This window comes from Pleurodeles waltl, chromosome 9 (genome assembly GCF_031143425.1).
Source record: "Pleurodeles waltl isolate 20211129_DDA chromosome 9, aPleWal1.hap1.20221129, whole genome shotgun sequence".
Lineage (NCBI taxonomy): Eukaryota > Metazoa > Chordata > Amphibia > Caudata > Salamandridae > Pleurodeles > Pleurodeles waltl.
This window is the reverse complement of record NC_090448.1, coordinates 1063231843-1063256771: the sequence shown is the minus strand read 5'-3', so window position 1 is coordinate 1063256771 and position 24929 is coordinate 1063231843.

Below are 24929 nucleotides of genomic sequence, written 5' to 3'. Positions count from 1 at the left end.
GGTAAAGCCACGGTCAGAAAAGGGGAACCAGCAGTTTCCCGCCAGTTTTCCCCTGGCCCAGGGAATCCTCCATGGCAGCGCTGCTTGCAGCGCCGCCATGGGGATTCCGAAACCCCTTCCCGCCACACTGTTTCTGGCTGTTTACACCGCCAGAACCAGGATGGCGGGAACAGGTGTCGTGGAGCCCCTGGGGGCCCCAGTGGCATGGGCAGTGCAGGGGCCCCCTAACAGGGCCCCACAAAGATTTTCACTGTCTGCTTAGCAGACAGTGAAAATCGAGACGGGTGCTACTGCACCCGTCGCACCCCTGCAACTCCGCCGGCTCCATTCGGAGGCGGCTTCCTCGTTGCAGGGTCTTTCCCGCTGGTCCGGCGGGCGCTCCTTTGGCGGGCACCCGCCGGCCCAGCGGGAAAGCCAGAATGGCCGGTGCGGTCATTCGGCGGTGACCGCCGCGGTCAGAATGACCGCCTCAGTGTATCCTAATGCACCTTGGCTGTTACCACCACTGAGAAGGCTAACAAAGTCATGTAGTGTAGCCATTTTTAATGTAGCTTTCTGCACGTTTGCTTAACGTATTAGGCCTCTGTGCACTTTGCCCTAGATGCATTTTATTTAACCTCACACTGTTATTTTACAATAACCAGTTTCACAGTCTTGTTTTTATTTCATTCTATCATACTGTTTAGCTTACTTCAGCACTGTGTTCTCAAAAAATACATTCTTGCTCGCTCTGTGCTTCAGTCAAGAATACAGTCTGGTACAGTGTCGATAGACGTGGTAGAAGTTTAGTCTTTAGGGTTCGTAGAAAATACACATCCTTATGTAGGGACATTTCTTAGAACACCGGCGTGTTAGTTATAAAAACACTTTCTAGTCCTATTACACGTAAGAGGGAGATTCCGACCAGGAACCCACAACTAGATGCTGACTGCCCTGTTGCAGATGCTGATGCAGACTACAGGCTTTTGCTCAGGTATGAGGGTTGATGTCCTCCCGGGGGAACCTGAAAGGCAGGCTTAGAGCTTCACAGGTTGTGCTCAAAATATAACTTAGAGAGAACATAATTTAGTTACACCATGATAGCCTTATTCTTATGTTTCACTCTCCTCGTTACTATTTCAATCCTACTGTGTTGTATAGTTCTGGTTATTGCGGCTCACGCTTTGTTATCTAAAATGCAGTTGTTTTATTAAACCAATCTTTAAAACTCAAACTGCCTTTGTCATTTATATATGAGACCGCACTGTGTACGAGAGAACTAGTTGTGACCTGAGTGACCACGACTTCCCTGGGAAGTACTAAGATGTCATGCGCTCGGTTGCTCAATTGTCTCTTCCATTCGGGAGAGATGAGGCACTGCTAGTTAGCTGGAGCAAAAACCGGATTTGGGGCGACAAGGGTCCTTCACTGTGGGTTAGACTTAGTCCCCCACACTGTGAACGATCTTGCTGCCCAAAAATCCAGTAGTCTCATTAGGATAATGAGAGCCTACGTGACATGGCGCCGCCAACGTTTGGTCTGGCTCTAATTTTCGGGTCCACCGGTTTATCTCTGTCTCATATAATATAATGATCCCTCAGTTCCTCTAAGCGGAGAAGTCCGTGTCACTGAGGATTTCCACCACCGCGGTATAGGTAATCCTAATTACAGCGGATGGTTGTTCAAGCTTGAACCTTATAAGGATAAAAACCCACCTTGGTGTGCCATCTCCGAACTCTTGGTACCTTTATAATGGCGAATCCCCAGGTTGTACAAATAGCTCTTAATATGAGACAACCGTTCACGTCACATCTGCTAGCAAACGGCCTCACGGCCCAGGGTGGTCCGGTCATGTTTGTGGTGGACGCCCGCGCAGCCTACAGAACAGAACTTTTTTACTCTTGGGTCGCATTTCCAGCAGTGGATGGGAATACAAATACATTCCATACATATACAGTAGCGAACACGCCTGGGCAATACAGGGCGTATGCATACTTAGAGATACCTCTATCTTATCAAGAACATAATAATTGGATTGATGGCGCCCTACCCCATACAATATTACCAGTAAGGTTAGGTCCACTAAGTAATGATGGTCCTACCTGGCCTTTATTGACCACATATACACCACATCCTGAGGCTGCTAATATGGCAGTGGCTGAGGTTCAACGCTTATATACTGAATTGACAGCAATATATAGACGATTAGTACAATTTGTGATGCAGACACTGAATACAAACCCAGCGCGTGCTGCTCCAGCACAACCACACGCAGTAACACCAGGTATAAACCTGGTGACTGTACACTCTAATATGGGTAAAGTCCCAGCAAAACGGGAGGAGACTCCATTTTGGCTGGCGCAGAAAATTAATACGCTGGAGGCAGTATTTCCCCATACGGGACCTCAGGACAAACATAGAATACTGACTATGTGTTTACCCTTTGGGATGGTTCCCACAGTGGAACATTGTAATACATGGGGCACGGTGTTTGCTGCGCTCTATACAATGGCACACGGTACACCGACATTGGCCAACCTAACGGAAGTGCTTAAACAAATTCATGATGAATACGGGGCTGCCCCGGCCTTAGATTTAGGAATGCAACTGATGGGCAACTTTGCCACGGTTTCTTCAATAATCCTAAGCAATCTTAAAGGGGAAGCAGTTGCACTTGCAGTGCGCATGCGTCTTCGTGACTTCCCGCAACAAGATCAGGAGCGGTAACTGCCTAAAATAATAGCGGAAACATATTCCAGTATTGGTCGAGATAGCCTGGGGGCTAGACCGCAAAAACCTCAATTTCAAGGAAAAATAATAAAGAAACTGCTAAACAGCAACCTGAGGGTAGTAAGAAGCGCTGGGAGAAAAAACAACAAACACCCAAAAAGGAAAGGGGAGAATCTCCACGTACCGAGACCCTGCAGAATAGGTTAAATCTCAGAAATAGAGATAATATAAAAACGCCTGATAGATATCAATATACTGATACACGCCAATCTCGTTTCTTTCAGGACTCATCGGAAAAGAGAAATGAGAGAGGTGGGCGGTCAGAGCAGAGATCGGAGTACGTGAAACCGAGACAGGAATCAAAAAGCTCTTCGGAGGTTTCTGTCAAGAAGGAAGAGAAACCAATACAACAAAAACAACAGTTTAAAAAAAAAAAGTGCCAGAGGTCTCAGTTAGACATGCCGCTCAGAAAGAGGGTTCTCTTGAAGAACAAGACATGGGCTCTAGCACTGCTAGACAGCGCGGTAGAGGTCACAATAGTTCGCCAGAATCTTCTAGAGCATCTTGAGGTGAAAGCAACTGATGACTTCAAACAAGTGGAAACAGCAGATATGCGTGTCTCAGAACCCGATAGGGTGTTTACAGTGACTTTACAATTGGAAGAGGACATTGAACGCACTATACACGCAATCTTTTGGGATCGTGTAGTTGAGATATATGACATCTTGCTGACCGAACAAGACTGGCCGCCTGATTTTGTCCGCACTTGCCCAGTGGGGGAGGAGGTTATTAAACCTTCCTTCTCGCCCCTTGTTCAAGGGGAACTCGCAGAGTCCTATTGTATCAAATGGGCTCTTGCACAAGCACCTGCCTTATATAGAAATCACGTAAGGTGGGACCGGGATTCTCCATATCATGTAATTCCCATTAAAGGTGGACCTCAGCCACAACCGCAGTATCACATAAAACATGAAACAAGGGCATCAGTGAGAGAAATACTTACACAATTAGAATACCAGGGGGTAATTGAACCCTGTGTCTCACCGATGAATAGTTCCTTATTCCCTGTAGCTAAACCGGACCATTCATATAGAATAGTCTTAGACTATAGACATTTGAACGGACATACACGTACATATGCTAACAAAATTCACATAGCGCTGCACTAATGAGCAACATTGTGCGGAAAAAATATAAAACGACTTTGGATATCTCGAATGGATTCTTCTGCCAGAATATAGCACCTGAAAGCAGAGATTTAACAAGCTTTAGCGCGCTAAGCTATCAAAAGAATTCTGTTGTTTGCCTCAAGGGTATAAGAACAGCCCAGGACTGTTTGCAGCTTGTGTGACTGCTATTTTACACGAGTTAGACCCTGAAGCGTTGTCATATGTGGATGATATATATCTCATGGATGACGAGTTGCTACAACATTTAAGATGGGTAGCCCGCATTGTTGTAGGGTTTGCCAAAATCAGCTACAAATTTAACTTAAAAAAATCGGAAATTGCCTTCCTCAGCATCATATTCCTGGGATATGAGCTGTTGAATGAGGGTAAGAGCCTAGTGCCACAATTTTTAGAAAAGTGCGCACAATTGCAACCACCAAATTAAGAAACTTCAATCATTGCTGAGCTTTCTAAATTTTGGCAGAACATACATTCCTGATTATGCTACACGCATAAAACCATTATATGAATTGATACGTCCTGATTTTGCAAGCAAATTCTGGACAATTGAACATACACATACTCTTCGGGAGATACAAGCAGATCTACTAGCAGCAAAACATTTACACACACGGGACAATAAGACGCGTTTGGTCATCAGGGTGATAGCTGGGGCCATTTGGTTTACTTATGTCACATTTATTGAGGGTGAGACAGTCCCGATTGGATACAAGTCACACTTGTATTCGGCTGCTGAACAACAATTTGCACCCACAGAGAAAATTCTCACTGCTGTCAGATGGCTGTTATTAAAGAAAGACCTCTTGCCCAGGGAAAACGCATTATTGTCGTTTCTCCTATTCTGGCCCTCGAGGCTGTTACAAAAGCTAGCGTTCTGAACGCAAAAGCACTTCACCCGCGATGGATACAATGGGCTACGTCTTTAACAGCCACTGATGTAGACTATATTTTTGACCCAAAGTTACAAACTCAGGAATTTCTGCAATATGAAGTTGAATATCCAGTTCCCGCTGACACGTTGCCTATTGATCAATATCAAGTAGTCATGTACACCGATGGCTCTGCGCAACCGGCGATTGGAACAAAACACCAATATTCAGCTGCATGTGCGGTAGTGAGCGGCTATATGGATGGGGAGAAATTCTGCCCCAACATACCTATACGCAGACCTTAGGGGATTGTACAGCACAATTGGCTGAGCTAAAGGCTCTACTAATGGCACTAGAACATACCAATCCGACACAGTTCACATTGATAGTTTGTGATTCATATTATTGCGTCCAGTCTTTTAATGAATATCTACATTACTGGCGCTTGAATGGGCTCAAAGATTCAAAAGGCAACACCATAAAACACAGACTACTGTGGGGGAAGGTAGCAGCCCTGAAGGAGACGCTACCCAAAGTCCATGTTGTGCATACACTTGGACACCAGCGCGTTGGAATACACGTTGCTGGGAATACTTTGGCTGATGAAGCCGCAAAGTCGGCAGTGGCAGTTGCCACTGTAGCTGCAGTGACCCGTTCGAGTTCCAAACCAGACACAGAGATAATGGCTGCCATAAAAGCTACGGTTGATGGCATGCCTTATCGAAAAGGATTTCCAAATAAATATCAATACTTCATGGGAAATATGCTGAACGCTGAAGTTAAAATTCCTAGCGTAGGCGTACGCGACATTCCCAATAAAGATGTACGACCACAATTGATTAAAGCAGTGCATGAGGGAGTGGCATCTGCACATGCTGGCGTGGCAGATACAATTTCGCTATTGCAGGCCCGTTACTGGTGGCCTGGTCTCTATAAAGAGACTAAGCAGTATGCCCTTTGTTGAGACATCTGTCAACAAATTAAAGTATCAACAGCCAAATGCCCACCGCAGACACCCCTCTTAATATCCAACAGACCATTACAATGTGTGTACTTTGATCATTGCGGTCCATTGACACCTGATAGTGCATACAAATATATACTGGTCGCTGTAGATTCTTGCTCCAGATTTGTGTGGGTATGGCCACAACGCTCGGCTGACGCTCGGACTGTTATTAAAGATTTGCGAGTCTGTCGGTACGTATGCGGTTGCGGCATTCCATTCGGATCAGGGCCCTGCTTTTGCCTCAAGGGCATTCAGGGACACCATGGCTTCGTTGGGGGTCCAGCTCCAGTACTCGTCTCCATTTCATCCTGAGGGAAATTCTGTTGTGGAGCGATTAAACCGCAATTTAAAGCAATCCTTAACAGCCAGAGTCTTAGGTACGGATCGTAGTTGGCTAACCCACCTGTATGGAGTTCAGAGAGCACTAAATAACCTGCCTAGAAGGTCCCTGGGGGGGTCGTACTTCATATGAGTGCCTGTTCGGAACACAAATGTTTGTTCCGGATCTTGATGGTCCTGGTGTGGAGGCGGCAGAAACACCTTTTGACATAAATGATCGTGTCACTGTTTTACAGGAATTACAGCAGTTCTGTGAAGATAACTCTTCTAAAAGTGCCGCCTCTACAGGAATTTAGGATGTGCCAGTAACACCTACCGGCTGGATTCCCAGGATTGGGGATCTTGTGCATGAAAAGGTCGCAGTGAAAAAATAATTTGGCCCTTCTTATCGAGCACCAGTCCCTGTGTTGGGGATACACGGAACGAGAACTGTTGTTCTACCACCGTTGCCAGGTGCCAAAGAAAATCGCTTTGTTTCTATTGACAATGTCAAGTTACAACATGTGGCCAATTCTACACAGCAGACCAAGAGGAACGTCCAGTAGTTCCCGAATCCCTCTCACTACTGGGGAAGATGTTCCGCTTCAAGTAATCTATACCAACACTGTTGCCTCTCCGAGCTTGGGGAGGGTGGATGATGATCTCGCATTAGTTCCACTAACAACAACCAACTTAGAAACATTTGATCAAGTCACCATGACTACTGACGTGACGGATGGTGCTATCTACAGTGTACCACCGCGAGAAACACCAACTCCTCAATTGAATACGGCGACGCCTTTTGCACGAACTGCCTCTGGTTACTTTGCCGACAACAACGATGGTCTATCGGACTCATTTGCCTCTTCGACTCCTGATCTGTCAGGCCCACGTAAGCTGATGTGTTGGCTTAAAGATACGTATTTTGTTTTTCCATGGAACTATCTGTGGCTTTTATTGACCATGGTAGCATTTTTTCTTTGGATTGGGTTTGTCATTACCTTTTTTCTGTTGATACATGGTCATTTTCTTCCTGAGAGATCAGCGGTTGAACAGGTGGAGGAGGTGTTGAAACCATATTTTTCATCACATAAGGGTCGAAGAGACTTGTCCTTTGTGAACATTTCTGCAGTGCTAATTCCGGATGGGATTGTATGGGATAAAGTAATGTTTGATATATACGGTCCCACTGAGATAATTCAAATACCGTATGTCGTAAAGTTATCTCTGAATGATATAGTAATACCTGCCATTGTGTCTGATGATTGGGATGTGAAGACAGTTGATTCAATGATGAAAGAATTACAATATTATAATGTTTATGAAAATTAAGATGTTTACCAGTTTAAAGACAATTATGGTGACATGATTTGCTATAATTATTATGGGCACCATTTCATACATAATGCAAGTAGTCCAAAAACAATATTTGACTATACGTAATGGGCACATTGCCCAACTCCCCCGCAAGGGAGTTCCAAAATTTACTTTGATAAATTTACGTATTTTTCTGGGCATCATCAAACGAATGGTAAGTCATATCATTTTAGGTTAACTCCGTCTAAAGATTAAAAAAATGTATTGACCAACACGAAATTCATATCTTCGGATTCCTCTGTTTCCCGACTGTCAATTGAAGGTTATGAATATTGGTCAAAAAAGTTGATTTGAAAAGTGTTTGGGGAACAAAGAATTGGCAAACAAAGGGTAGAGAAACATTGTTTAGAGCATATCTCATTCCCGTTCAAATTATTTTTTTAAATGAAACAGTACAACAGACTAGCTGTTTAGGCTTAGCCACAATCAGAGAATTGAACATTCCTAGTATACCTGCCCCTGCAAAAATTAATAATTGGCAGAAATACATAAATGCCACTTTTAGTGAGCTTACTGAATGGGTCCAGAATGGTACATTTAACACTTCATTGACACGTCCAGGCGGGTGGTTATTGTGGCCCATAGACACCAACGGGTGTCATCAATGTTTTGTCACCTCCTCGGGGGGTTTCCGGACGAGTAGGTCAGACCCTCGCTATATATCACCAGAACATGCTGAAATAATTACTACATATAGTGTGGGAAAATTGTGCCAGCAATGGTTAAAATCATCCTCGCTAGATGCAGTTCAGACACATCTCACTCTCCTGTCTGATAACACTGACTTACAAGATTTTTTGTCAAGCCCGAAGACGCCACATAGGAAGCGTTTCTTGTATGAAGTATACAATGAAATATGGAAACTTTCCCAACAAGAGGCTGCAGCCCGGTTAAGGCAGATAGATCAGGAAAATTTGAAAAAGGCATTACCTGTTGTGGATAATGGAATTCACACCTTGTCCGACCGGATATATACAATTAACAACATTGTTTCTTCTGCTATAGACATTATACGATCTGATATGTCTTCTTTATATCATGGACAGAGTCAGACCAGGTCCATTATGCAGTTGGGTTGGACGCTTCGTGGCAGCACATCAGTGCCAGGGAAATCTTTTTTCCTTTAATTTAACGCGACAACAACAACTAATGGCTAAGAAGGAGGCGACTTATGTCATGCTCAACATTTAAAAGTTAGAAGGATTGCCTTTTACCGTGGCAGAGATTCCCTCTGCAGAGTGGTTAATACACGGAGTTATTAATCTGCCTATTTCTACATTACAATTCACTTCTTGTTTGAAACATGTTCCGGTAGGCAGATACGAAAAATTGGGAGATAGGTACATTCATGAGGTGTGGGAGCTTCCCTTCTTGTACAAATGCCTCAATGGCATGAAAGAAGTTTTTCTTAGCGGTAGTGAAAGCAAGACTTCAGTCAGCCATTCGATGATTTGTATTACGCAAACAAAGATCACAGCACACAGTATGCAAAGTAAGACAAAAAAGGATCAGAGCATCTAGTCATTGTGAGGTAGAGATGAATGAAGAAATCGAGCACATCAGTGTTCAAATCTTGTCTCCAGAGAAGAGTTCATTTATTCTGAACGAAGTGATATTCCATAGAACAGAGAACAATTTTTCCAAAGCAAACAGCCAACACGTGTTTCGTCACACCAGTGACTTTTTCAAGGCTGCAAGTAAACATATACATATGTATCTGATTTAAGCGTAACAGATCATCACATTACATGATGATGTGTGACAAACAAGTGATATGGTATAGAACAATCTGTGCATAAAGGGTGACAAGATCAAGGAAGCTCAGTAAATCAAGTACATATACCTCAGGACATGGCTGGGAAATTTCAAAGGAAACCGAAACAACAGTGTATGCCAAGGTGCCCAAAGACTACAGACATGCTAGGAAACATTAGAAACAGTAAAAACTGTCCCATTAACCCTAAATAGGAAGATGTGTGAGAGAGAGATACCCAAATGTGGTGGTAAAGAAGGGGTTGCTAAGGAGATAGAGGCTTAAAAGTCTAGACGAGTGTGAAGAAAGATCAGGTCTCTAAACCTACCCGAGATTGACGGGAAGGTTCCAAGCAAGTAAAGTCAGATACGTCTCAGAGATAATAAACAGTCCAAACAATACTTAGTAATCTAGAGAAAGGGAGGTAAAGATAAAAATATACCTAGGTGAGTCATGTTAGATAAACCAAAGTTCCAAACTTACAGAAAAGAGATGAGAAGTAACCAATGAAGATTAAACGGTAAAATACCTTTTAATTATCATCGTCAATGTGTAACATTGGAATACACGTTGCTGGGAATACTTTGGCTGATGAAGCCGCAAAGTCGGCAGTGGCAGTTGCCACTGTAGCTGCAGTGACCCGTTCGAGTTCCAAACCAGACACAGAGATAATGGCTGCCATAAAAGCTACGGTTGATGGCATGCCTTATCCAAAAGGATTTCCAAATAAATATCAATACTTCATGGGAAATATGCTGAACGCTGAAGTTAAAATTCATACATAGATAGTCCAAAAGGCGTGCGAAGCTGTTCATCAAAAAGAACCCCGGTAGGTCCAAACGTATGTCTCTATGGGAACAGTAAGATAAATGATAAGAATGGAATGCATAGATCTTACTGTCCGTTTCAGTTGTCCCAGTAAAGTGCCAATATTTTAAACAAGGGAAGTTTATTTGTATTTGGTTAGTCGGACCGGTTAAAGATGCGAATGTACGAGTGCCCCAAAAAACTGGCCATAGGGGGTAGCTACATGACTAACAGATAAGTGCTAATGAGATAACCTAAAAGAGTGTACGGTAAACAAAGAGGAAAAGGTAGTTTTATAAAAACGTGAATCCGGAATGAAACCGGAGTTCCGACTCCCTAGAAGGCAGTAAAAACAACCAACTGCCCGTATAGGGGCATCTAAGCCCCTAATCCTAGACGGAGCACTCTTGAAGCGTTATCGTTATTGTTAACTGTAACGCAACTAACAACGCGCCTGGTGCCAAAGAAAAGTACTAAAAAAGTAGGCGAACTATGAGTCATTGTCGATGTGTGTTAAGCGGCGTGCTCACAGCACAAAAAGATACCTCCGTATAATAGCGGATTGAAAAAGCTGATACGCACGCAATATCGACAAAGTAAATCACACACTAAATGCCAATCCAGCGCCGTTACCGAAAAGCAAAATCTGGGGTTCCGGCTCACAGTAAGTAAGTATGCTGCAGTCCGTCCGTGTGTCGGCGTCTTATCCTCTGTAGCTAGAGGTAGCGTTGTGAGTCTGTTTAAGTCATGTGCAGCAATGAAGCACGTGACTAGAAACGGGCACCGAAATAGAGGAAGGACTAAGGTAGTCAAAGCAAACAGAGGGGTATGCGAGGAATCGGTAGACAGGAGGAGCCATGTTATGTGTGGATACTGAGTCAGACAAAAACAAGTCAAGTAAACTGAGTAAATGAAAGTAATGATGCACGTAAATGGAGTCATGATTGTTAAAGAAGAATGAAGAAAGGACACGGTCTCAGACGGGCCGCTGTCCTAGGTATTTATTGAATGTTTGGGCTGTAAAAAGTACGAGAGACAAACAAGAAGGGGAGAGAGGAAGGGGATAGAAAAAGGGGGAAGAACAGTAGCAAATAAATTAAATTCCATATGTAAAACATGTGCATGGTAATCTGTAATATGCATTTGAGCAGAGTTAACAATCAAATAAGGATCCGTCATTGTAGATTACAAATGGTATAAATGGTATTTGACAAAATTCAGGTAACAACAGAGTATTTTTTACAGGTGTACAAGCCAACTTGATATAAGAAGGATAAATGAACAGAAAAAGGGAGAGAAACAATAATGCATACGAATGACATATATATATGTGATCGTGGCCATATTAGTTAAGAAAAACATATAATTCCTTGTCCACATTGAGGCCCATCTCTACCGCTCTAAGTTTCAGTATCCATCTGGCCTCACATTACGTAGGTCCAAAGTCCTATTACCAAACCTTGGTGCAGTAGCGACATGTGTGATACCAAAAAATCTAATGTTGCGAATGTCACCCTCTCCATGTTCTTGATTAAAATGTGTAGCAAGAGGGTAATGTTGATTCTGGTTTCTGATGGCCCTGATGTGCTCCTGTATGCGTTCTTTCAAGGGACGGATTGTACTGCCCACGTATATTAAACCACAGACACAAATTATGCAGTACACCGTGTATTTGGTGTTGCAGTTAATGAATTGTCTAATGTGATGAATGACCCCAGTATTGTACGAGAAAGTCAAAGTTTTGTTGAGGGCCATTGCACATTAGATGCAGCAACCACATTTGTAAAAGCCTGTAGGTGCGTTGGGGAGCCAGGTGTGTTGAGCAGTTTTGGTAGGCGGGGCCAGAAAGCTAGGACATAAGCGATTTCTCAAAGTTTTCCCCCGACTGTGTACAATAGATGGAGTCTTATGGATTACAGTGGCTAAGTTGTCATCCAAAAGTAGAAGATGCCAGTGTTTTTTTAGGATCCGATAGATTGACATACTGGCAGGCCTGAATTTGGTGATAAAAGGGATGACCTTCCTTTTAGCCGCGTTAGTCTTCCTATTATGGCCTCTGATAAGCAGTTGTTGTCGTTGTTTGGCAGTAATCTGTTTGTTAGCCTTAGAAATCAATTCTTGAGAGTAGCCCCTGGCAATAAACCGTTGTGTAAGGCCCTCAAGCAGCTGTCCTTGCATGGGGCGTGTAATGCCTCGATGGCAAACTTGGCTTGCTATCTGAAGGGAGTTCTGGTCCCCTTGATTAAACGCACATTCCAGGTGCTTTCAAACGGCAGCTACGTCCTCCTCAATAGTGAAGACTGTTGTGGCATGCGGGCCGGTATAGTTTACGTTGTTTTGGTCACTAAGGTCTTTATTTGCTGCGGGAGTGTGTTGTTCCACCCACTAAAATTAGGGAGGTAGTGGATATTTGGCCTCACATTGCTTCTTCCAAGGTGAATTTCGACAAGTTATGTAGACTGAAGGCTTTATTGTTTCAGAAGCATGTGGCCCTTACATCTGCAAGGGAGACCTACGCACTTCAGGTGGCGGAAATACAGCCCCTGTTAAATACCAACTTTCCGAGCCGCTTTGGTGAATTCGTGGGACGTATATTTAATCCCTTTGCTGCCAGGCCTTTTCCCCCTCCTGTGCCGAGCCTTTTTTTGGCTATTTGGGGCAGTTCGTGCTTAGGCCCTCATAACCTTTTGTCCACATACGCTAGCCAAGCCAAATTTGCGTCCTTTTTTTCCAACATCCTAGGGATTCCAGAGGTACCCAGACTTTGTGGGTTTCCCAGAAGGAGGCCAAGAAATTAGCCAAAATACAGTGAAAATTTCATTTTTTTCACAAAAATGGGAAAAAGGGGCTGCAGAAGAAGGCTTGTGTTTTTTTCCCTGAAATGGGCATCAACAAAGGGTTTGCGGTGCTAAAATCACCAGCTTCCCAGCTTTTAGGAACAGGCAGACTTGAATCAGAAAACCCAATTTTTCAACACAATTTTGGCATTTTACTGGGACATACCCCATTTTTACGATTTTTTGTGCTTTCAGCCTCCTTCCAGTCAGTGACAGAAATGGGCATGAAACCAATGCTGGATCCCAGACACCGCAACATTTCTGAAAAGTAGACAAAATTCTAAATTCAGCAAGGGGTAATTTGTGTAGATCCTACAAGGGTTTCCTATAGAAAATAACAACTGAAAAAGAAAAATATTGAAATTGAGGTGAAAAAAACATCAATTTTTCTCTACGTTTTACTCTGTAACTTTTTCCTGCAATGTCAGATTTTCGAAAGCAATATACTGTTACGTCTGCTGGATTCTTCTGGTTGTGGGGATATATAGGGCTTGTAGGTTCATCAAGAACTCTAGGTACCCAGAGCCAATAAATGACCTGCACCCTGCAGTGGGTTTTCATTCTATACCGGGTATACAGCAATTCATATGCTGAAATATAAAGAGTAAAAAATAGCTATCAAGAAAACCTTTGTATTTCCAAAATGGGCACAAGATAAGGTGTTGAGAAGCAGTGGTTATTTGCACATCTCTGAATTCCGGGGGGCCCATACTAGTATGTGAATTCAGGGCATTTCTCAAATAGACGTCTTTTTTACACACTGTCTTACATTTGGAAGGGAAAAATGTAGAGAAAGACAAGGGGCAATAACACTTGTTTTGCTATTCTATGTTCCCTGAAGTCTCCCAATAAAAATGATACCTCACTTGTGTGGGTAGACCTAGCGCCCGCGACAGGATATGCCCCAAAACACAACGTGGACACATCACAGAAAACAGAGCTGTTTTTTGCAAAGTGCCTACCTGTAGATTTTGGCCTCTAGCTCAGCCGGCACCTAGGGAAACCTACCAAACCTGTGCATTTCTTAAAACTAGAGACCTAGGGGAATCCAAGATGGGGTGACTTGTGGGGCTCTGATCAGGTTCTGTTACCCAGAATCCTTTGCAAACCTCAAAATTTGGCTAAGAAAACATATTTTCCTCACATTTCGGTGACAGAAAGTTCTGTAATCTTAGAGGAGCCACAAATTTCCTTCCACCCAGCGTTCCCCCAAGTCTCCCGATAAAAATGGTACCTCACTTGTGTGGGTAGGCCTAGCACCCGCGACAGGATATGCCCCAAAACACAACGTGGACACATCACATTTTTTCAAAGAAAACAGTGCCTACCTGTGGATTTTGGCCTCTAGCTCAGCCGGCCCCAGGGGGGGGCAGAAATGGCCTAAAATAAATTGGTCCCCCACCCCATAGCCCCCCAACCCCCCCACCCCCCGGGAGCGACCCTTGCCTACAAGATCGCTCCCCTTGCGTGACAGCGCAAAAAAAAAGATCCCTGGTGCCTAGTGGTTTCTGCCCCCCTTGGGGGCAGATTGACCTACAATCGGCCAATCTGTCCCCAAGGGGGGCAGAAATGGTCTAAATATAATTTGCCCCCCAGGGGAGCGACCCTTGCCTAATGGCTCGCTCCCCATCTCTAAAAAAAAAAAAAAAAACACAAAAAAACTATTTGCCCTGGCGCCTAGAGGTTTCTGCCCCCCCTGGGGGCAGATCAGCCTAATACCAATAGGCCGATCTGCCCCCAAGGGGGGCAGAAATGGCCTAAAATAAATTTGTCCCCCACCCCACAACCCCCCGCGAGCGACCCTTGCCTTCAAGGCCGCTCCCCTTGTGTGACAGCGCAAAGAAAAGGATCCCTGGTGCCTAGTGGTTTCTGCCCCCCTTGGGGGCAGATTGACCTACAATTGGCCAATCTGCCCCCAAGGGGGGCAGAAATGGTCTAAATACAATTTGCCCACAAGGGGAGCGACCCTTGCCAAATGGGTCGCTCCCCATCTCTAAAAAAACAAAAAAAACACAAAAAAAAACACAAAAAAACTATTTGCCCTGGCGCCTAGAAGTTTCTGCCCCCCCTGGGGGCAGATCGGCCTAATACCAATAGGCTGATCTGCCCACAGGGGGGGCAGAAATGGCCTAAAATAAATTTGACCCCCCACCCCCCAACTCCCCAACCCCCAGGGGAGCGACCCTTGCCTAATGGGTCTCTCCCCATCTCTAAAAAAACTTAAAAAAAAAAAAAACACAAAAAAACTATTTGCCCTGGCGCCTAGAGGTTTCTGCCCCCCCTGGGGGCAGATCGGCCTAATACCAATAGGCCAATCTGCCCCCAGAGGGGGCAGAAATGGCCTAAAATAAATTTGCCCCCCCACCCCCTCCGGGGAGCGACCCTTGCCTACAAGGTGGCTCCCCTTGCGCGACTGCGCAAAAAAAAGATCCCTGGTGCCTAGTGGTTTCTGCCTCCCTTGGCGGCAGATTGACCTACAATCGGCCAATCTGCCCCCAAGGGAGGCAGAAATGGTCCAAATACAATTTGCCCACCAGGGGAGCGACCCTTGCCAAATGGGTCGCTCCCCATCTCTAAAAAAACAAAAAAACAAAAAAAAAATCACAAAAAAACTATTTGCCCTGGCGCCTAGAAGTTTCTGCCCCCCCTGGGGGCAGATCGGCCTAATACCAATAGGCTGATCTGCCCCCAGGGGGGGCAGAAATGGTCTAAAATAAATTTGTCCCCCACCCCCCAACCCCCAGGGGAGCGACCCTTGCCTAATGGGTCGCTCCCCATCTCTAAAAAAACAAAAACAAAAACACAAAAAAACTATTTGCCCTGATGCCTAGATGTTTCTGCCCCCCCTGGGGGCAGATCGGCCTAATACCAATAGGCTGATCTGCCCCCGGGGGGCAGAAATGGCATAAAATAAATTTGTCCCCCACCCCCAACTCCCCAACCCCCCGCGAGCGACCCTTGCCTACAAGGCCGCTCCCGTTGTGTGACAGCGCAAAAAAAAAGATCCCTGGTGCCTAGTGGTTTCTGCCTCCCTTGGGGGCAGATTGACCTACAATCGGCCAATCTGCCCCCAAGGGGGGCAGAAATGGTCTAAATACAATTTGCCCCCCAGGGGAGCGACCCTTGCCTAATGGGTCGCTCCCCATCTCTAAAAAAACAAACAAACAAAAAAAAAACACAAAAAAACTATTTGCCCTGGCGCCTAGAGGTTTCTGCCACCCCTGGGGGCAGATCGGCCTAATACCAATAGGCCGATCTGCCCCCAGGGGGGACAGAAATGGCCTTAAATAAATTTGCCCCCCCACACCCCCGGGTTGCGACCGTTGCCTACAAGGTCGCTCCCCTTGCGTGACGGCGCAAAAAAAAGATCCCTGGTGCCTAGTGGTTTCTGCCCCTCTTGGGGGCAGATTGACCTACAATCGGCCAATCTGCCCCCAAGGGCGGCAGAAATGGTCTAAATACAATTTGCCCCCCAGGGGAGCGACCCTTGCCTAATGGGTCGCTCCCCATCTCTAAAAAAACAAACAAACAAAAAAAAAACACAAAAAAACTATTTGCCCTGGCGTCTAGAGGTTTTTGCCCCCCCTGGGGGCAGATCGGCCTAATACCAATAGGCCGATCTGCCCCCAGGGGGGGCAGAAATGGCCTTAAATAAATTTGCCCCCCCACCCCCTCCGGGGAGCGACCCTTGCCTACAAGGTGGCTCCCCTTGCGCGACTGCGCAAAAAAAAGATCCTGGTGCCTAGTGGTTTCTGCCTCCCTTGGCGGCAGATTGACCTACAATCGGCCAATCTGCCCCCAAGGGAGGCAGAAATGGTCCAAATACAATTTGCCCCCCAGGGGAGCGACCCTTGCCTAATGGGTCGCTCCCCATCTCTAAAAAAACAAACAAACAAAAAAAAAATCACAAAAAAACTATTTGCCCTGGCGCCTAGAGGTTTCTGCCCCCCCTGGGGGCAGATCGGCCTAATACCAATAGGCCGATCTGCCCCCGGGGGGCAGAATTGGCCTAAAATAAATTTGCCCCCCCACCCCCCACGGGAGCGACCCTTGCCTACAAGGTCGCTCCCCTTGCGTGACGGCGAAAAAAAAGATCCCTGGTGCCTAGTGGTTTCTGCCCCCCTTGGGGGCAGATTGATCTAAAATCGGCCGATCTGCCCCCAAAGCGGGCAGAAATGGCCTAAATACAATTCCCCCCCCCAGGGAGTGACCCTTGCCTAAGGGGGGTCGGGTGGAAGGGGAAGGGCTTCCCCTTCCATCCCTGACTTGGGGGGGGTGGGGGGAACCCCACAGAAGGAGCGCTAGCGCTCCCTCTGGGCTCTGTGACCAGGACGTAATGGTTACGTCCTGGGCACAGCAGCACTGTGCCTCAGGACATAACCATTACGTCCTGGGCACAGAACAGGTTAATGCGTCCAGCACGGCTGGATTAGCACATTTTTTAAAAGCCATTGGTGTTGGTTGCGTTCACACCTTCTCTTCCATATTCGGTTTAATACCTTCGGCTATTCGTTCAATTTTCGGAAGCATTTTTGGGGAATTTCCGATAACTTTGGCTTTATTAACCAGCATTTTGCTGTTGCTGTTGTTTTTCCGCAATGGCTGTCCCGCCGCAACAAGGACAAATGTAAGCACTCCCATCAGCGCAGCTGTGTAGTGAACTCATGATGCAGCACTTTGGAGCAGCACTTCTGGAACAATTGGAGTGTGACTGGTCTCTGTCATTCAGGCCAGTTTTGGATTGTGTGCAGCCCGTGTTTCGGTGCTATTGGTGCTCTTTTGAACATGCACTAGACGTCTGTCTCTCACAGCAGTGCCCCCCAGTGGTTGATGCTGATCTGTTGATGTTCCCGATGAGGGCTCATTACCAGACATGCGCGCTGTGGCTGCGTTTGCTTCGAGAAGCTGATTACGAGATACCCTTCCTGGAGGAAGTTGATATTAACTCGTTCACAGGCACTGCACGGGATGCCGCCTCGGTTGATACTGGGGCTTTGGAACACACCTGCTCTTTAATAGTCTTTGGCGTGGATTTTCCGGTTTTGTCATCTGCCGAAGTGGAGAATCTCCTGCTTTCCATGACCTTTTTTTGCCGCATGCTCATTTTTTTAATTGAGGATTAATATGCTTTGGTGTCCTCTTAACTTGTTGAAATTTGGCAGGGTTTTAATCATCTTTTAGCTTGGGGCATTTTTAGCTTGGGCTTAAACCACTTTCTACCGACAAGGGGAGGGTGTTGTGTAGCCATTTTTAATGGAGCTTTCTGCGCGTTTGCTTAACGTATTAGGCCTCTCTGCACTTTGCCCTAGATGCATTTTATTTAACCTCGCACTGTTATTTTACAATAACCGTTTTCACGATCTTGTTTTTATTTCATTCTATCACACTGTTTAGCTTACTTCAGCACTGTGTTCTCAAACAATACATTCTTGCTCGCTTTGTGCTTCAGTCAAGGATACAGTCTGGTACATTGCCAATAGACGTGGTAGGAGTTTAGTCTTTAGGGTTCGTAGAAAATACACATCCTTACGTAGGGACGTTTCTTAGAACACTGGCGTGTTAGTTATAAAAACACTTTCTAGTCCTGTTACACGTAAGAGGGAGATTCCGACCAGGAACCCACAACTAGATGCTGACTGCCCTGTTGCAGATGCTGATGCAGATTACATGCTTTTGCTCAGGTATGAGGGTTGATGTCCTCCCAGGGGAACCTGAAAGGCAGGCTTAGAGCTTCACAGGCTGTGCTCAAAATATAACTTAGAGAGAACATAATTTAGCTACACCATGATAGCCTTATTCTTATGTTTCCCTCTCCTCGTTACTATTTCAATTCTACTGTGTTGTATAGTTCTGGTTATTGCGGCTCACGCTTTGTTATCTAAAATGCAGTCGTTTTATTAAACCAATCTTTAAAACTCAAACTGCCTTTGTCATTTATATATGAGACCGCACTGTGTACAAGAGAACTGGTTGTTATCTGAGTGACCACGACTTCCCTGGGAAGTACTAAGATGTCATGCGCTCGGCTGCCCAATTGTCTCTTCCCTTCGGGAGAGATGAGGCACTGCTAGTTAGCCGGAGCAAACACCGGATTTGGGGCGACAAGGGTCCTTCACCGTGGGTCAGACTTAGTCCCCCATACTATGAATGATCTTGCTGCCCAAAAATCCAGTAGTCTCATTAGGATAATGAGAGCCTACGCGACAGTCATGGGCAGTCTGCTTCGGTGAAGCACATGGTAGAATGCCTAGACCACTAGAGCTGGCTTCTGGGTTCCTAAAATCTAGATTTGGTTTCCTAGATAAATCTGGTTGAGCCTTCCTTTACTCACATGAGAAAGGGTGCAAGATTACAATGCTCTGTTATTGCTGCACAACATTTGTCTGCGGCGGTATGTTCCATTCATCCCTGATGATGACTACAACTGGAGACCCATCTAATGTCAAAATATAGGAGTTAACATAATTTTTGGGGATCCGTGAACCCACCTTGCATCAAAGAGATGCAAGGTAGGCATTTCCATTAAAAAAATCACTCTAAGCCTGTAGCGCCATATTTATCCTCCGTGCAAAAATGGTGCACGGGTGGGAGGCGGGCCTAAATAATGGCGCTAAGCCTGCTTAGTGCCATTATTTGACGCCTGGGTCAGACCAGGCGTTAAAGTACCAGTGGACCCTTTCCATGGCCAAAAACCATGGAATGGGCCACAGGTGCCCACCACAAGCCCCAGGAATACCACCACCCACACCAGAAGGACACAAGAGGATGGGGACCCCATCCCAGGTAAGTAGGGTAAGTATAGGTAAGTATTTTATACAAAAGTTTGTAAGTGCCGTTGAGTGCCCTGACATGGACCCCCTGCATGGCACTGGGTGAAATTGCCATGCCCGGAATACACTGGTCATCGGGGTGGTGGGCATGACTCCTGTCTTTGATAAGACAGGAGTCATGTGTTATGGATGGTTGTGCATCAAGGATGACACTAGGCTGGTTAATGGCATTTTTTTTGCCTCTAACCAGCCTAGCGTAATTTTTGGAGGCAAAGCCCACTTCACCCCTACCCACACCCAGCTAACGTCTTTTTTTTCTGACAATAGCCCAGGCTTAGCACTGGCTTGCTGCATTCCATAAATTTGTCGTCCGTCAGGCGCTTTGGAATGACGCAAGCTGGAGTAAACGTTTTGACACAAAACTGCGTTAGCGCACCAAAACGCATACATATGAGCCTGGGTATTAAGGTTGCACTTACCTGCAGTCTTTACTTAAATATAAAATTTAAGTCATTATTCACATGCGATGGTTTAAAATAGAGTATCCTAATGATTCTCTATACATGGAAGAATAGAAATCGTGGAATTTTATTCTTTTAATATGTTAATATCCACAATAGAAGACCACATTTATTTTTGAGTCTACCGATATATTATGGTAACTTCACATACTGATCTTACAAAAATGTTTCCTAAAGGTCAACTTCAGTAACACAAAGGAATCATTGGGGATGTATTGAATGGGTATAGTGGTGTGGTTGTGTTATACAGATGGAATACCTAGCAAATGTTTTTCCTGTTGTGGTACTTTGTAATGCTGTAACATAGAAATATGTTGTAATAGAAGGAATTATTGCAGCCTGTGTTTATAGTAATGACTAATGCTTCGATTACTAATACATGGTAAATGCAATGTCATTGGTTTATGTAAAAAATATGTCAATTGTATGTGTTATAGTACATGAAGAACATAACTGGATGGTTTTGTGAAATGTAATAAAACATTTTACATTTGTGTTGAAAATAAATGTATGCATTGTTTTTTGTGTTGAGCTTTGAACAATTTCAAAAACATGACTATTAAACAATGAATACTTTAAAATATTGTATGTGGATTATATTAGTACATTCATCCATGTATGATCTAATTTAATTCATAACAACATATGACTAATCCACCAAAGAGCAGTAAAACATACAATGTAAACGTAGTGACCAGGTGAATTTTTATTCACATTAAGACATATCATGATTGTGGTTGGTTAAGTAAACAAGGTAAATGGTTCATTTTACACAAAAAATGTAAAATGATGGAACACACAATTAATTATCATGATGAATGAGACGTTTGCAAGTCCATGACAATTTATTTTGAAAACATGCCCAAAATACAAATAACACTCAGATGGAATAGGTCTTGACATAATTGTCCAAGACTCAACGTTGTACTTTCACAGGAGAAAACTATTTGTATTTCTTGGTGGTAGTTGTACTAGGATCCTGTCTATCTGGTCCTGATGATTAACCCCTCCACAGGGTGACTGTTGACACAACAGTTGCAGTGTTTACAGTGAAGCCCCTAAGGGTTGCAGGCTCTCCCTCACCAAAGGTGAGACTGGTGTATGTTGCTTAGATATTGTGGGTCCAAAGAAAGGGGTGGATTACTCATGAATAGAATACGCCCCTAAATCCATCCTGCACCACCCCAAACAAGGAGCACAAGGCAGAAATAGTCCTCTCAATAAGGTCATTGTGCACCCTCTGCAACTGCTTCATGTCACCCATCAGTTCTTTGTTGTCTCTGAGGAGCTCTATGACCTGGCCCATCTCTTCTTCATGCCAGGAGACTGATCCAATGATGTTGTAGCCCATAACTCCTAAAACTATGGGTATCAGTGGCCTCACTCTGCTGTCCAAATGGTTGCCATCCCCTACCTACACTGCCCTGTGCCCCTGACTTAGTTGACTCCGTCCCCCTGGTACCTGGCTCACCTGCAGATGTTGTTGAAATTGTAGCTGCCAATACAGCAATCAGGACCGGGATGCTTATTGCCAATGAAGATGCTGATGGGCCACAAAGAGCAGTAACTCCATTGGCTGTTGTGTAGAAGGACACACTATAAGGGTGGTAGAAGTTATGGTAGGTAGAGTGAGGCTCACCCTGCACCCTGATTAAACACACCTGACAGACCAGGTCGCTAGTCATCAGGATCAGATTCAGCAGGAGTTGTGTCCGTACTGAAGGCTTCTGCAGGAATTGGTATGGTGCTAGGAGTTAGAGTAGAAGTTTCAGGACATTCTACTGTGGGGCCTGGTCCTACAAAATGAAATTACATGATGATTCTTAGTACACCAGTGTGAAATGGTATAGGTGTTATTGTAGGTATCTGTTTATGCCACCCATAGTAAGCATGAACAACATTGGCCTCACCCAACTAGCCACCCGCCCTAGGCACTACACAGGGTACATGTCCAGCTCCATCTTTATGACCTGCAACAGAGTCAAGTACAGCTATATCACAGAGCTTACCTGGACAGACCACACCATCACCCACTTTACCATTACAGGATTCCCAGCACAGACACCAAGCCCTCCAGCATGTCACACTTCAGCTGGAATAAAATGTAACAAAAACTAGTGGACTGACGCCCTCAGCTCATCCCACCCTTACACCGCAACCAACCAACAACAATCTATCAAGAATTTCCCATCTTGGATCACTGATTGCTCTGAGAGAGTGACCCCTGTCAAACCCACCAATCCCGAGGGATCCACAAAGCAGGCCAACTGGTACTCCACGGAACTGAGAGCCGTGAAGCGCAACTGCAAGTAACTAAAAAGGAAATGGTGCAATAGCAAGAAGCCGACAGGCTGAGCCACCTTCAAAACATCCCTCAAGCAATACCGCCAACTTCTGTAGAAGATGAAAGGAGCACATTGGATCCAGTGCTAACCACAGTAAAGAACTGTTCAACATCATCAAAAAGTTCTCAAACCCAATAACCACCAACATTATCACCCCCTCCCAGGAACTCTACAATACTCTGGCAGACTTCCTCCGCAGCAAGATCTCCACCATATACTAAAACTTCAAACCCCAACCCACCGCCACCGACACCCTGACCACCTGCTCACCACCTGGGACCAACTCACCACACAGGACACCACTGCCATCATGAAATCTGCCCACTCTGGAGATCTTTCAAATCAATGTCCTCACCACATATTCAACCTCAAAAGCAAAATAACCAGCAAGGAGCTCACCACCATCATCCAAGCATCCATCACTTTGGCCACCTTCCCCAAGAACTGGAAACACACAGAGGTCAAACCGCTTCTCAAAATTTCCTCTGTTGACCCCAGCAAACTCATGAACTACTGTCCTATCTCTCTGCTCCTCTTCCCTGCCTAAGTCATCAAGAAGGCCATCAACTGCCAAATCACAGAACACCCGGAGAACAACAATCTGAATACACCACCAACCACAGCGCCACAATCACCCTGTTCACCACCATCGATGACATCAGAACCTTACTTTGACACTGTATCCCACCACACCCTCATCAAAAGGCTTCACCACATTAGGATCCAAGGAGTTGGCCTCAAATGGTTTGCCTCTTTTCTCACTGGAAGAACCCAAAGAATCCACCTGCCACCGTTAACTTCAGACATGGAGAACATTACTTGTGGCATTCCTCAAGGCTCATCCCTCAGCCCCACTCTGTTAAACACCTAGATGACCCCACTGGCCAACATCGTCAGAACCTGTAGACTAAATATCATATCCTATGCAGAGGACACCCAGCTCATCCTCTCAATATCAGAAGACCCCTCCAGCTCAAGGGCCACTTCCACAGTTGGATGGCGAGTGTCACCAAAGAACATCTTCTCCTCTTGGAATGACTCCTGGTGGCCGCTGGAGCTAGGACCCTCCCCTAAACTGAAAGGCGACACTTGCACCCTCAGTACCAACCTGGACAAAAAGCTCACCATGAAGAACCAGATCAAAGAAGTCTCCTCCTGCTTTCTCACTCTTCACATACTCCATAAGATCTTCAAATGGCTCCCTGTCAACACCAGGCCAACGGTCACTCAAGCCCTAATCACCAGCTGGACGAATTACGTAAACACACTATGGGGGTCATTCCAACCCTGGCGGTCAATGACCGCCGGGTTGGAGGACCGCGGAAGCACCGCCGACAGGCCGGCGGTGCTCCCAAGGGCATTCCGACCGCGGCGGTAAAGCCGCGGTCGGACCGGCAACACTGGCGGTCTCCCGCCAGTGTACCGCCGCCCTTTGGAATCCTCCAAGGCGGCGCAGCTAGCTGCGCGGCCAAGGGGATTCCGACCCCCCCCTACCGCCATCCAGTTCCCGGCGGTCCGCCCGCCGGGAACCGGATGGCGGTAGGGGGGGTCGCGGGGCCCCTGAACCGCCGCGGTCAGAATGCTCGTTGGAGCACCGCCAGCCTGTTGGCGGTGCTCCCGTGGTCGGTGGCCCTGGCGGCCACCGGCCGCCAGGGTCAGAATGACCCTCTGTGTCTCTACTACTCGTTTAGAGTGTTGTTAGGCAGTTTCAAAGTGTGGTAAAATCATGAAAAAATTCTGTTGAACTTTTGCCAAAACTTCTTCTGCATTTTCAAACGTTCATACTGAAAATAAAGTATTTTTCTGGAAAGAACGCTTCTGTGGGTAGCAATAAAAAAAAGTAAACTGATGGAAAAATAACTTTAAAAAACACTGCTGCACTGCAGACTGTGCTTTTTGGTTAGACTCTTGATAAGTTAATGGACACCTGCAGTAAAGGTTATTCCCACTGACATGAAGTATTGAAATGAGATAATCACTTGGTGAACAGAGTTCAGTCTCGATGATAATGAATGCTTGTCAGGCTTAAATTGAGTTCATGGATCAGAATATTGAAGAAGAACATCACATTACTGGAAATGTATAATACAAGGGTGATTTGAATAAACCACTGACTGGGTGGCCTAGGTTAAGATTTCTACCATGATTAATTAAAAGGAAGAAATACACGCTGTTATTTCAGAATCAATACAGATGCCAGATATATTTTGCCCAAGCATTCAGTCACAAGATGCAGCACCATAGCGGTGCTTCTTCGACCTGGCGCATAACTCGCTTTCTTCAGTTAATTATACATTTGTGTCTAGCGAATGATCACTCGTTGTTGAGCACAGGAAGAGGCTTGGGTAACAGGTTACGTGAGTAATAGTCAGCATAGGTTGTTAATCGTGGCTATTGTTGGTAAGTTAAGGAAAAAAGATGATTCAC